Genomic DNA, 11,907 nt, shown 5'->3' on the forward strand with positions numbered 1-11,907 from the left:
ACTTGGGAATAACACAGGTTTTTCAGCATTTGATATCTGTTGTAGCTCCTCTTCCAGACTGCATTTCTAAATGGGCTGCAGCCATTACCATAGGTAATACCAGTAAAATGGGTTGTGTTGCTCAGAATTCTGACGGGGGGATTCCTGCCTCGTCTTACTGCTCTAGAACAGACTATCTTGCAAATGTTTGCTGCAGTGACTGATTATACCTGACTGAAATATGAAAACAAACAAACAAACAAAAAAAAAACCACAGTATCTCTTTGCTAGGAACCATAATCATCTAAAAAAATCTAATTGCTACAGGTTTTTATCTACGAAAAGGAATCATGCAATTTTAATCTGAGTACCATTACTGAAAAAGAAAAAACACTTTTATGGGAGAAATTCCCAGTGTTTGTTCTGAAACAGATAGACTTTATTGATTCTCAGTAACATCCTTACTGCAGAAAAAAACCCTTCAGAAGCCAGAAGGCATGATACATGAGGAATAAAATGAAATTGCATAAATGCCTTCCTCCCATTAACCAGACTGAAAGTTGTTCCCACAGATATTTTATGAAACTTTCCCCCTAACTAGCTAGGTGCAAAATTGCTTTGATTCTTTTCTTTGTGAGAGAATTTGCCACTGAAAGGCATGCTGTGGCACTTCCTAGAAAAGGCTCAGGTGAAGGGCACTGCAATGTTAGCTACACATCACAAAGTTTTCGAACAGTTTAGTAGAAGGTTAAATGTTATTAGGCTTTAGAAAAGAAAGAATTTTCCACAGTTGTCCTTCTCTGATGTCATTATTCCTTGTAGTTCCAGTTCAGCTCATTTGTCATGTTGTAGAGCATGGTAATGAAAATTCTGTTGCTCTTGTGAAAGCTCTCCAAACAGCTGAAATATCTTATGACTATTCTTACTTCAGGGTCGTACAATAATTTGTGTGAATTACCATCAAAGCTGAAAATTTTGTCTTGTCCCTGTGAGTTGTCAGATGTTTTGCCTTCCACATATAATAGCCTATAATATATATTTTTAGAATAGTACAAAGAATCAGTGGTGAGAAGACAAGCCTAAAGAGTTGAAACCACCGTATAAGTTCAGTTGTTAAAATTTTGGGTAAAATGTTGTTAAAATCTGTATGAAGAAAAGATTTGATGAGCACTTAGAAAGCTATTATTTCTATAGCCGTAACAAGAGCATTAAGTAGCTGGTGACAATTCCAAAGTTATCTGATATTTTAAATCAGGATCACGTTCCTCTTCTCTTGTAGAAGTTTGTCTACCCTTCTGCTCCCACCTCCCTTGTAAATGTGGTTACCTTTAGCCCCTGACTTCTGTTTTTCTAGATACATCCTTGCAACCTAAGCCACGCCAGCCCTATCCATTCCAGCTCTGCATCCCAGCCAGCGCTTCAGACTTCCTGCACCTTGCCTTGCCAAACCACAATATCTGCTTCCCTGCATGTCTGCCCAGGTCGTCCCAAAAATTACTCTTTCCCAGGTATTACTGAGTGAGTAACGCTCCAATCTCTGGTGATGAGAGAAGTGAGGGAAAGGATGCAGAGACCACATTTTACCAATGTCTTTTATACATGGGATATCATTCTGCACAGTATCCCACCTCAGCATGTCAATAACTGTTAGGCTGGATCTCTTGACTAAACATACAGCATTATCCAGTAATTTCCAACATAAATCCATCCTGATCTATCTCAGTGGAATAACTATTTATGAAAAGATTGTTCCATTTTCTTTTAAAATAAATGTGGTATTCACAATAATCTCAAAATGCTCAGTGATTTAAAATACTTCATAATGTTATCTTTCAATCTGTCATAAAAATTCCTAAAGCAGTGGGGAAAATCCTAAGCTAAAGTTCTGACTCTGCACTAATTCAGGCCAGAGAGTTTTGTGTTCCATTTTCCTTGTTTAATGAAAGTTGAGAGATGAGGCCCAGTAGTATACATGTGAAAACCACATCTCATTAGTTGACAACCTTTTAAATGTGTCAAAGGCTTTAACTTGTATAAATGTGCTAAGGAAAGACTCCTATAATCATTAAGAGATAATGAAAGCATTGAGATCTCTGCTAAATCTATTCTAGGAAGTTAAAATGAGCCAAAATTAATCTAAACTAAAGTATTTGAGAGCTATGAGCCTTGAGAGTTTGAAAAATGTAATATTCTATGAGCAATGCCCAGACAATCTAACACAATGAATTTTGAATAGTATTTTGATGCCAAGAAATGGCAAGGAGCTCCACATCAAAATGAAAAATATGCAATTACAGATTTCTGCAAATTCTTGAGCAATGAGGATGGCAATGAGATAAATGACAGGGAAGGAATGAAAGGGATAGGAGTTGGGCTTTTAGATCTTTACAATACAAAGCTTTGCCTGCAGCTTTTTGTTGTTGTTTTCACAAGCATTTTTTTTCTGGGATTTGTACATTTTTATTTCTCCCATTGGCTCCCTCACCATGACTGCTTTGATTGCTTACTTTCTCTTTAAGTAACTGTGAAGATGTTGCTGTGTGCCACACTTTTTTGCTTCTAAAAAGCAAGCCACAACAACAGGGAAGGGGAGGAAGAAAACACCTAGTAAGCAGTCAGGGCAGCACTCCTGAACCCCTGGTCACAGTGTGGAAGTGCACCAAGTGGCAATCTTTCTCTAGGCAACAAAGTGATTAGAGGTACCCTGAGGATGCACAGCTCCTGAAAGCTCTGGATGCAAAGTTAATCAAAGTATGTAGAGCAAACAATATTCCCTTAACAACCCACAGGGCTGGCGCTAACGTGATGCATCAAAAATGATTTAAGCTCAAGCCAGCAACTGCACGTGGTAAAGCAAACTGCTCTAGCAATTATCCCCAAACTCAGATAACTCAGACCATTGACACACAGTCGAGGTCTTGGTGCCACACGCACCAAGTGTAGCTATCTCCCTACCAACACTTCTGACACACCGCTGCTTCCTCCTGCAATTCTCTTGCAAGTAATGTGTCTCTCCTCTTGCTGTCTCGTGCCTGAACCTCAGTGCTAGCTTGAACAGACACTTTCTGAAGCTAGGGTGTTTCCACTGAAGTAATTGCTCTAAGTTCAGGGTACCTAGCTGCTATCTCAGCCAGAGCCAAACACAGTGCCACGGTGACTCTGTGGAAACTATAATAATCTCAGATAAGGACCGTTTTCTCATTAAGTAATCAGTAATGACAGGCCATTCAGAAGAGAGGATAAAAACTATCAAATAGTTCATGAGAATCTCTTCTGCAAATCTAACACCATTAAATAAATAGTAACATTACAAGTCTTGGTAAATCTGTACAAGCTTGGCCATCCAGAAGGATTCTGAGAAGGATTTTCAGTGTTTATTCTCGTAAATTAATTGTTGCTTCCTAGGAGCAGTATTCCAAATATTGCAAAAAGATCTCTACTAAAGCATTTTACAGTGTCCTCATAAACTCCTAAAATAACAATGGAGACGTACAAGCTTTTTTGTCGTTGTTAAGCATGTCACAGAATACAGATGTATAAGAAAGGAATTATGCTCTCAGGAATAAATCTCTGCAACCACCTCTGTATCTATCCAGTTATGTCTCCCTGTATTCATACAAGAGCATTTGAACGCCTTCCAGCTACTTACAATGCAAACAACAATCTTCGTCTCCTTTCCCACAGTAGGACTGCGTTCATATTCAGTTCTATGCTAGCAAACTGGTTGATTTGTGTATCTGCATGTACCCATACAGTGAATATCACAGCTTGTCCTGTGTCTCAAAGAACAACGCATAGTAAGTATGATACAAAATAACAGAAGCAATTTCTGGTTTGTCTGGCCACGTTGTGTGTATACACATGCCTGGGAAATTCATTAAGGAAATATTACATTTGATTTTGCAAGTGAATATTATTTATCACACCAGAATTTCTCTCATGTTGTGAAGGCAGATTATCATCTCTGCTCCTGAAGACTTCCTGCCATTCTGGTTCAACTCCACATGCATCTCCCTGTAAGATAAACCCTCCAGGAAACAGCAGTAGTGAGATTTTGCTTTTCGGAATCATTTAATAAAAAGTCCTTCATTATTCATTCTGTGGGAGTCTCCCTGGAAATGGCAAGCTCTCATTGAACAGGGAGATGCTTTGGTTGTAAATCATAGGATACCAAACTGGGAAGATGAAAACCACAAAGAGCATTTAAATGAACAGAGAATGGATGAACAATTCATAATTAATGATTTGGGAATGAATGCCACCTCAATTTATCATCAAGTATGTGTGAAGGCAGCACATGCACTTGTAATGCCTTTTGCTGTCTTTTCAGGGTCATTACTGAATGCTGGCCCAGTCCATTCCAGTATGACCAATAAGGTTGGGTGTTTAATCCTGCACTGACATCTCAGCTAAAAACTATGCAAAGAACGACATCAGTAATAAACTAAATCTTATTGATTATCTTATTGAGGAAAAAACAAACAGAACTGTCAAAGCTTGTGCCTATGAATCTAGTGTGACTGGCTGAAAGGGACTGAGCGACGCTTCGTGGAATCTCTCCATGTACTGTTTAAAAACAGATCCATGCTACGAATATGTGTTTAATTTATAAAGACTGCACCTTCAATTCACATACAGAGCATGTCTATTTTCTCTGCTGATTGTGTTCTCTCCTTGTTTTCTGTTGGATGAAATTCTTAATCCCAGTGGTGATTCAGGGCTGACAATTGTGCAGGGATGCCATCTTTCTGACAGTACGTGCCATATAACCTGTTACAGAGACATTCAGCAGCTACTCACCACTACCTTTCTCACTCACATAATTACACACATGCAGCACTTCAGAACACAACAAGGGCTTCCCTCTCTGATGGTCACTGTGTGCACATCACATCTGGCCATGTGGTAGAACTGTGCACACACACACCAAGTCTCCCAAAGGACTTCACATGCACATCTCCAACCACAGCAAAAAGGTCCTGAGCATGCCAGCTGGAATAAATACTGTGGCCTTGTGATGAAAAAAAACAGCTGACTCTTCAGGACAGAATTAGCAAGGAATAGGCTGTGAGACACCAGAACGTTTTGCCCAGCTCACTTCAGGCTGTCTCACCATCTCCAGGCTACCTTTAGGAAAGAGGGAGTCAGGATGCACCAGAGGCTGGCCTCTTCCAGTCATTATTTTTTTGTCTTCCATCGCATTGAAACGTCATGGGACAAAGAGTTCATTATCACACTGGACAGCTGCTTCCCAAAACCTAAATTTCAAGAGGAAGTAACTGAGCAGGGGATCATCTAATGGGAACTTGGATCATCTGTCAAGGATGATGAAATGTTTAATATACACAGAGCACTTTTATCTAAGGGGAAAGCAAAGTATTGCTCCAGAAGGAGAGCCCTGGGTACCTCAGCCTCAAGGACAGGTCCAGAGTAAGGAGAAAACTGGATCATTGGTGTATGTGAATTCACACTGCTTCCAGTTTCTGTAACACCAAATCTGCATCTGCCTGTTTCGTCTTCCACATACCTCTTTTAAAGCCATTGTAGCTTCACAGTCTGAGCTCTGAGAAAGAGTGAGAATTGGCATTCAAAGAATGCTCAGGATCAGCATCGCTCCAGCATCGTCAAGGCTTCTGGGCACTGAAGCCCTGTTCCTGAGAGAGGCCCAGCCTCTGCGTAAGAAATTTATCAAAGACAGCAAGGAAACAACACCAAAATTATTCAGGTGGCAAAAAGCTTAAAAGCACACAGGATCCAAAGCAGCCAACTCAGCAGGACATGTGCCCAGCTTTTTTAAAAACCTTGCTTCAAAGCTCTACTTTCAGGATTCTCAGAATTTATCTGGGACTTTCAGCTAGAAAATCTCAGTCAAGTATAACCTAGCAATAAAAAGATCCAGAAGCAACATTTTCAAACACTTTCAAAGGAAAATATTTACTTTCAATGATGCAAAAACAGTTTCTGTACAAATATTGATTCATTTAAATTCAATTCCATTTGTTAATTTAAATTTACCAAAAACATTTTGAGAGTTTCCAGTACTAGTATCTATTGATGTTTGCCATATCCTAATGTTCTTATTCAACTTATATCTGGTTGTTATTCAGGACTGAGAAAATAGTGAAGTTTTCACAATTTGATGTTCTGTAAGGATTCCCATCTCCTACACCAGCAGTAAGTACATGTTGTATGCAGTCCATTTCTCTGGGTTTGCATGCTGCTGGGCTCTTCTGAAGAACTCGTTTTTTTCTGATTTGAGTAATCTGTGTGAAGGAAATCTTAGCAGTATGTCTGTTTGTGTGGGATTTCTAGACTGACATATGGCAGAATGTTCCAGAGGTTTGTTGTCTGTGCATAACTCAACACAACAGTACCTGTTCTTCAAGCTCCAGAACCAAAGGGCTGCTGGAGAAGTAGTATATATGGCGTAGTATAAAAACTCCCATCTCCAAGATGTATTGGTTTTTCTCTACATGAGGAAATCCTCACTAGCAGTAGGTTGTACTTTTTCCAGCAGCACAGACCTAGCCCTGTATTTACCATACAATGCACAAACACATCTGTCTGACATTTCCAAGGCTCAAATTTTACCTCACACCCAGGAAGCAGAAAGCAGCTTCTGATTTAACAGCCAGATCCCATTGGTGAGAGCTGAGAATACACTAAAGGCAAAGGCTACTTGACCCCTCCCTCAGTCTTCACACAAACATTATTGAGGAAAGTTGCTTCCTTTCTTCTGCCCCCATAGGAACAAACTACACTGAGAACAATAGCAAATATTTCCATGAAAACTTCTGTTCCAAAGAGCATTCTCATTGAATTAACATGATGGTGGTAATGAAACAGAGAAACTGGGACCGTGATCAGACAAATAAAATAAAACAAGCTGTTGATGCTCAAAATACTCAAAATTTCTGGACCCACCTAATACTTTTTCATGATTACTCATTCCTACTGCAACAGATATGGTATTTGTCTCTCTACATTTCAAGTCATTCTGACTGCCTGTTTTTTTTTTTTTTTTCTTCTCTTTAGATTGGCCAAAATATTTGTGTGCTGAAACTGCAATATTTCCAACAAAGCCAGCTGAACAGCTTGCCAAGTTATGTCTGTGGAAACACAAAAACACTGCAATGAAAAAGAAAATGTTGATGGTGGCCTATAAACAGAGGTCAGGCTTTCAAGGTCAGCAAGAAGTAAGTGGTTTGTTTGTTCTCCTGGAGGTAAAGTATTAAGCCTCTGAGGTTTAGAAGAGTTTAACCCAATCTCTCATTTTCCAAGTGATGTACTCAGCAGGCTATTCTGTAATCAAAGGGAGCACATTCATCATGACTAATCATTCCCACCTAAATCAGGAATACATGCATTGTTTTCTGACAGAATAGCTACAGGGGAAGATGTCTTCGCATTTGGATTTCTCTGTCCTTTTGCCTACCCTCTAATACATAGCAGAAATACCTAACATTGTATCTGGTATCTAATGTCAGTGGAGGCAGCCATTTTCATAGAGCATGCATGTTCTCAATGGAAGTATGGGCTCTTCAGCTGGAAACATAAAGTTGGTAATACAATCACAGGTGCCAATACAGATATTCTCAGATAACTATTCTGGAGCACCCAAATGTCCTCCTGAGTTGAACAGAAAACCCCAGACACAGCTTTCTGCTTCAGATCCTACCTTGTGGATTAAGCACCTACGAGTCACGAATTTACATCCTTTCCCACCACCTTTTTTTCCTCTTCTCCCTATTAGTCCAGCCCTGAGTCAGTCATGAGTTTCACAGACTTATTTTAACCCCTAAGGAACTTAAAAGGCATGTGTAGCTCCTGAACAGTTAGAGACTTGTGAATGGTCCAGATGTGGCCCTGCCACCAAAGCCAGACCTCTGAAAGCAGGTTTGTACCAGCCCCACAGCTGGAGGGGTGTCTAAATCCTCAGCTGCAGGAAGAAGCAACTGAGAATGACTTTGCAGCTTTGTTGTGGTCAGTCCATTTGTGCACCTACTTCAGCTCTGACCCAGAGTGGAGCCATTGCCGTCTCTTGTCTTTACACAAGAACTTTCTGCAGCTCTTCTCTCATAATTCTCTGTCATATGGAGACAAAGCATTGCATTTGAAGGATCGGGCAGACTCCTCTTGTTTGGGACAGGTCAAGATAACTACACACCTGTTCTACATTCTGCACTGCTCCTCAATGCACTTCTAGCCTCAGTTCAAAGAAATTGTGACTAAAGCTTTTGTACGTTCTTCCACAGAGGACAGAGAGAACACAGAGGAAGACTTTTGCTTCCTCAAAGCCCTCTTTTAGCAGAAAGGTGAGCCAGTATTTTCTATGGCCTGCCTCAGGCTATAGGCGCTGCTCTGGGCTTTATTATTTTCACCTACTGTACTGGGCATAACAGCCATCTGTAGTTGCGGAAATTCAAAAGGTCAGGGAAACATCATCAGTGAGACAGCCTGCATTAACAGCTGAAAGACAGCTATGGCTTACAAACAGCCGGCTTTAAGAGTCATGGACACAACAGGTAGGTCCAAGACATAACAGAATTCAGAAAGAAAAGAAGAAAGATTATGTAGGGCAATGATAATAAATAAAGCAGCTACATGGCCTGACAAAGCATGTAACAGTGTTTTTAACTGAATTTCAAGTGTTGTTCAACACTTCTATCACTAATCTATAGTCAGCTAAAGGTGGACTATTCAAAAGTTGATTATTAAGTTTAGGCAGAAGTTAAAATATGTAAATAAATCTGATCCCAAGCCACGAGATTTGCACAACTCTTTCCAAACCTAAAACCTATTAATTTTGGTGGAATTCTTCTACCCATACCTCTTAGGCAGTTCATCATATTTCAGTGAAGGAATTCAACGCACAAATAAAAGCAACTAAAACATAAAATGTATTTTTAAAAGTTAGCTGTGTCTCTAATAAGCAATATTTGTCAAAGCAAGAAAAAAAAAAAAAAAAAACCTACATTAAAATGCTGAGTGTTATTCAGTCATTGTTTCATAAAATCATAGAAATGCTAGGGTTGTGAAGACTGCTAAGATCATCTAGTCCAACAGACCAGGCCCTGAGCACTTGCAGTGATGCAGCATTCACAGCTTGTCTGGGCAGACTGTTCCAGTGTTTCATTGTCCTCACCATAAACAATGTCTTCCTTATATCCAATCTAAATCTACCCTCTTTCAGTTTAAAGCCATACAGCAGACTCAGTACCCTCCCTCACCACTGTAGTCACAGCCATACAGCTGCACAACTTTCCCCTGATCTAATCAAGGCACTGATTGGACATTTAAAACATCTGACACTACCAGAAGGTTTTCTGAATGAAAAGTAACTGATGATATGTGAAATAACACCTTTTTTTTTTTTTCTGTATAGAAGAAACAGTACAATGTCATCTGCTCCTCCTAATTAAAATCTTTATATGCTGCTGCTGTATAATAATAATGGCAAGATTAACAAAGACACACACAGAAGAGACCCAGTAACCAAAGGCCATCAGAATAAAAATTAAATCAACAATAAAATGTATCATTACAATGTTTTATCGTGTGCATAAAATTAACAAATAACATTCTGATCTAAATCATCAGAAGCTGCTATGCCAAATGTTCCAGTGTTAAGCCTCCAGAAATAGAAATTTAAGAACTAAGTGCTCTGTTCTTTTTTGGTTTCAGGCTCTGAAATCTGGATGGCACAGGTCTCTTTGCAAGCCTGCAAGGAAAAGAAGGACCCTGTGCCATCTGAGAGCTAAGAGAGGACAGCATATTTTAGCAAGACGGAGCTAAACACCTGCCTACTTGGCAAATGTTTTACTCCATCAGAGAAAACAGTTGAGATACCAGCACTGCTGCTTGAAGCAGAAGGCTGTGTATTACCATTTTACAATGCTGCCATCTTTTGGCTTAGGGGGAGTTTCATGCTTAATAATCACAACTGCTACATTTAAATTTTTTGCACTTCTGTAGTTTTTCTCAAAGGTGGCTAAACATAAACAGCTGCAATAACAGAACCTCATGAGAATTGCCTCAGGCTTCCTAGAAAGTCAGTGGAAGAAATAAGCACTTTTGAGGAGTGATTCAGTTCATCCCAAGGTAGATAGCCAACAGACATCAGATATGAGCACTACTTTAAAAGTATTAGTGCCCTATTCCAGTGGCTAAAACAGCAACTGAAGAGTGATCACTCAGCTGTATACATCGCTGGTGCAGTCTAAGTGTACAGAACTTGCAAAAGGAATACTACTCCATAATCCAGTGGGGAAGTCTTCAGAGGTGCTGCTAACTATTAATTCATTAACTTGTATTCACACACAGTGAGGCAACAGGCACTAAGGAAGGTGATTAACTGCATCTAAATATGGATGAGGAATGACATTTGTTCCAGAAGTCCAGCTCCAGTATACATTTTCCTTGACAGTTTAAGATGCTTCTAGCTCTCTCCCTGCTTTGCTTTCATAGCCTGTCATTTCCCATCTCAGAAAGCTTAAGAAATATCAGGTGTTGTTTCCTGCACACACACAAATATCAGAAAGGGGCATCAGATTTTCCTAGAAATGTTACAAAAATTTTGATTCAGATTATGCAAGAGCTAAACCAAAGTAGGATTTGTTTTAATCCAAAGATAGATCTTGAATTATAATTGAAAATCTACAAATTAAACAATGTTTAATATGATTATGTCCTATCAGAGGGAAAACAGATAATAAATTAAATGCTTTAGATGGTTAATAATTAGCCAAGAGCTTTAGGGCTGATTTATTTTGGATTATCTCACAATCAGTAAAGCAACACAAAAATAACACAATTGCAAAATAATTTTCTACATACAGTTTTGCATCAGTTTAACAGAACAACACATTTAGATGTTACAGGTATATAGTTCTTGAGTAGTAATGCAAGAAATAGAGGTCAATATCTAATTTCCTACTTTCTATTAGAATCACCATGTGATGGAAACAACTATCCTGTCAATGCCATGTCAACAGTATTCTTGCTACTCACATTTTTACAAATCCCCAGTGACTGTATTTCTTGATTCTTAAAGTATAAGCTAATTAACTGGTCAATTAATGAGTCTGAGTAGCTGATAAATGCTCTGTGAGATGTCAAGACTTGACAACTGCTTATAAGGAAATTTCTCTGCTCTCACAGCTGTTCTACTCCACCATTTCAATCTCTGCTCAGGCAACAGGTATCCTAATCTTCTGCCTGGCTCTTGACTAGTGTTCAGTCATTGGAACAGCCTTGAAAATTGAAAGGAATACAGCCATAGAGGAAAGTTCAAGAGGGCCCTGCTGCGTTATGGGCCACCATTCATAAAACTGGTAACAGCAAACCTTCCCTGTAATGCTTTCAAACCCAGTCCACCTAGCTAGAAAAGGATCTGGTAGTCCTGGTGGGCACCAAGCTGAATACGAGCCAAGAAATGTACCCTTACCATGAAGAAGGCTAAGAACTTGTGGATGCTCCATCCCCAGATGCACCCAAGGCCAGACTGAACGGGGACCTGGGCAGGTTGATCAACTGGTTGGCAACCCTGCCCATGGCAGAGAATTGGAATTGGCTGGGCTTTGAAGTCCCTTCCAACCTAAGCCATTCTATGATTCTTTGATTCTGTGATCCTAGGCTGCATTGGGCAAAGCATCAACATCATCAGCAGCAGTGAGGCCACACCTGGACTAGAGTCTAATTCTAGAAATGTAGTACAAGTGAGACATGGACATACAGGAAAGACTCCAATAGAAGGTGTATGGGAACTGCTGAGTCACGGCCTGAACCTCTGATTGATCACCTGAGGCGAGCCATGATTCAGCCAGAGGAGCACAGGTGAAAGCAATTCACCTGTGCTGCCGGAAGGGATGGAGCCTGGCTGCACCCCTCCTAGGCCTATTTAAGAGCTGGCTACCAGGGGGAAGGATC

This window comes from Centrocercus urophasianus, unplaced genomic scaffold, assembly GCF_019232065.1.
Source record: "Centrocercus urophasianus isolate 14NV4802_14NV808 unplaced genomic scaffold, USGS_Curo_1.0 seq_12, whole genome shotgun sequence".
In the NCBI taxonomy this organism is placed as follows: Eukaryota; Metazoa; Chordata; class Aves; order Galliformes; family Phasianidae; genus Centrocercus; species Centrocercus urophasianus.